This window comes from Rhagoletis zephyria, unplaced genomic scaffold, assembly GCF_001687245.7.
Source record: "Rhagoletis zephyria isolate East Lansing unplaced genomic scaffold, Rhagoletis_zephyria_1.1 Rzeph_scaffold_00909, whole genome shotgun sequence".
NCBI classification, from domain to species: Eukaryota; Metazoa; Arthropoda; class Insecta; order Diptera; family Tephritidae; genus Rhagoletis; species Rhagoletis zephyria.
In genome coordinates, this window is record NW_016157993.1 from 50,185 (window position 1) to 53,706 (window position 3,522).

The window sequence follows — 3,522 nt, forward strand, 5'->3', positions numbered from 1 at the left end:
ACTTAGTTTTAATTGAACTGAGTCTTCTGGGGTTTTATTACTTATTTTCGGGAGAAACTTGCAAGTTACACCTTTTGAATGATAATTAATTGAAATAGTAAATTCGAGCAGGCGATCTTCGCACGTCTATGCGCGTCAAGCTGTATCAGGAAAGTAATACGTACGTCAAGTGGGAAAGGTATCGCATAAACCGTTGGCGCCCTGAGTTAAAAATGCTTGTTGAAGAGACTTATACCTACTTGTGCTGATTATACATACTTACATATATAAGTCTGTTGTAAATTGTACTTGTGTTTGTACTATCCATGAGCACTTCGTATAGAAATATCTGGAGCTGCTCGTCGCATTTGTTTGCTCTAAGCAAATTATTAAGATAGCTAAACCTACATGCTTGGTTGACAGGGAAAATGGTGTATTCTACGGCCCCTGACCTTAATTTAGATAAATGTCAACTTTTTGTTAACACCTCTATCAATTATCGATCAGTTGCTTTGTATAATAAAGTGCTGCATTTATATACATATGTACATACATACATATAATAATAATAATAATAATATATTGGCGCTAGCACATGTACACATATGTTAGTGTATGGCCGAGCTTCCCTTCGATTTGTGGCGTGCGCCTTGATGTTGTCACACAAAGAGGAGGGACCTACAGTTTTACGCCGACTCCGAACGGCGATTTTATTTTCATGAGAAGCTGTTTTTCATGCCAGAAATACACTCGGAGGTTTGCCATTGCCTGCCGAGGGGCGGCCGCTGTTAAGAAAACCCCTTTTTTCTATGTTTTTTCCGATGTTGCTTTGACGAGGGCTTGAGCCCAGGTCCTGCGGAGTGGTAGCGCGCACTGCTAACCACTACATCACAGCGGCGTGCTATCCTAATGACCTGCGTTGCATGAGTTGATAAAATTTTTTTTTTTTAATTTACGGGCATACAATTTTGGCCGCTAGCGGGTTCTGAGTTGAACACTTTCAAGGTTGGAGTATGAGTATGAGTTCATTCGAACGACATGGCCAAACCAGCGGAGGGTTGCAAACCTATTCGAAGAGTCATACCTACCTTACTATGCATATATGTACATATATCGTCACCTGAAATCAAAAATCTGGTCACCGTATAGATATGGTCCTGCTGCGATCCGAGTGGAAAGCTTGTATTACCACTTTCAATATCTGAGTAAATAAGTCGCACGAAGTTAGTGGCTCTGCCTTAAACCTCATTTGATTTCGAACGCCTCAGGAAACTTTATCTCAATTTGAACGCAGATGAAACGTGTACTCAACGTCACTCTACGTAGCCGTATGAGTTTTCGGGATCCGAAATTTAGACATAGCGTCGTAGAGACAGCCTCTTTTCGTGCTACCAAAAGCCAATTAAAAAACGGTGAAAGCGCGATGTTCTTTCTAGTAGCTCGTTTCTGTAACAGTTCTCTACCAAGGCGAATTGAGATATGAATTCGCCGCCCTGTTCTCTACTGCTAATGAGTAGTAGAGAATGACGTATATTCTCTACCAGTAGAGAAATAATCGATAGAGAAAAGTTACAGAAACGAGCTACAGGATTAGCCGCGCTGTGTTAATCTGCTCACTGGTTGACTTGTCTGGATTAAATCTATGCTGATAAGATCCAATAAAGGAGAGATGGAAAGAAACATATCTTCGCCATATTTGGGTTGAATATCTGTTAGACTGAACATATTCTACTTATCAAGCCTATTAATTGTCATAACGAAATCTCCAAAAACTTAAGTTTTTAAATACATCTCTATATTATTAAACTTCGATATGTAGATAATTTAATGTCCCTACCTCTCTACGACAAGTTTTACAATGTTTAGCTCCTCAAAGCACCTAAAGCACATATTACCTTGATCTTGACAAACAGTAACACTTATATTCAAATATCTGTCTCTAATTGTGAATATACATATGTATCTATAGTAAACAAGTCATCTCTGTATATGGGTATAAATATGGGTACGCATGTGAGTCGCTTAATGATAAAAGCGGAAGATAAGGCAACTTTAAACAATTGTAACGTACATATGTTTACATTAACAATGCATTATCAAAGTAACATAGTAGCTTTATTGTGCTAGCTACTGTTTATAAGTTTATTGTTTCGGCGTTATGGGCTTCTCGTTTAATGAGGCAACAACAAAAAACAACATCCCAGAAATGATAGTCAACAGGTAATTCACTAATACAATTCAAATTGACTAAATGCACTCGTGATTAATTGTTGGAAATGCAAAAAAACACCCCTATTGCGAGTGTCGACTGGCAGTAGAATAGAAATTTGTCGATCGAGTCGATCATCTTTTATTTTGCTATTGTGTAACTTGATCGATAAAAATTTTTTTTTTTTAATTTAACAAAGCACTATTCTCTTCACAAGCGTACCAATTGAATATGGACAACATTGATTGTTAGATAATTTTTATTTGTTACAAAATTTTCAAACACTATGCTATACTACATGCAAGTGTACATTCATTTATAGGGGAAATAATTCTCTGTCAAGTACAGCTATAAAAGAAGCGCCCACATAGTTGTGTTGTAATTTTAAATTGTTTGCATTTACTTGCCTTGTGCAATTTAAAGAATCTATTTCACTCTTCAATTCTCTCTCGTTCGATAAAATTGCGCATGTATGTACATATAGTATAATACACTTACTGCCAGCATCGGTTATGTATGCCAGAAGAAAGCTAATCGCCATATGACACAATGCGGATAAAAGATTTTTCTTGTAGGGTAATCATGACTTGCGCATTTATTCATGAAAATCTGTGTTTTACAAGTTTGATTAAACATGAATAAAGTAGGTTTGTACATTTATACATCTTCGAAACATAAGAAGTAATGAGACAAATATAATCCATAAGCAAAATACAATTAAACGCGTACAAATGTGTGCAACAGGAGATACATTAAAATAACCACAACAATGAACTATTCAAATAAAACTGGCTGTGTTATCTGTTTAAATACTTATGTAACACATGATTTGATAAAATGTAAATATAAGTGAAACATTTAAAATTAATTAAAACAAATCGTCACTAGGCACGAAGCAAGACGTACGAGTGTTTTGATGGCGATAAACGATACGCTTGAACACAAATTTCTGAAACAAGACGCGTAAAAAAACTTCGGCGTACAAAGAGCCATAAAACTAGTTGACGGGGAAGAAAGACGCGTAAACATGGATTTATGTCTTCCCAAAGACTGTCACTTTAGCATCATTAGCCAAAAAAACTCTTTGGAGACTTTGTATACTATTAAACCCGCAAACACAGTTGACCGCGAAAGTCATGTTCTGAGATTCGTACGATTTCGGAAATAATTTCATAGATTTTTAATCAGAACTTTCAGAATTTTGTATTGAAGTGGCTGTTATAATATTGCTGATGTTTCTTTTATAGTTTTTATATAAAATAATCAATCTTTTCATCAGAACGTGCCTGTATATCTTTCTTTCTTCGCCGTCAAATATGTTAGGAGTCTTTCTT

At 36.1% G+C, this 3,522-nt stretch overlaps 1 long non-coding RNA gene across 1 annotated transcript in view; it reads left to right on the plus strand.

Annotated features, from left to right (window-relative positions):
- Positions 1 to 720: 720 nt before the first annotated feature.
- Positions 721 to 3,522, plus strand: part of LOC108362007 (uncharacterized) — a 21,287-nt gene continuing 18,485 nt past the window's right edge. The window contains exon 1 of the long non-coding RNA XR_001847398.1: positions 721 to 877. This is a non-coding gene — a long non-coding RNA (uncharacterized LOC108362007). The remainder of the gene's footprint in view (positions 878 to 3,522) is intronic.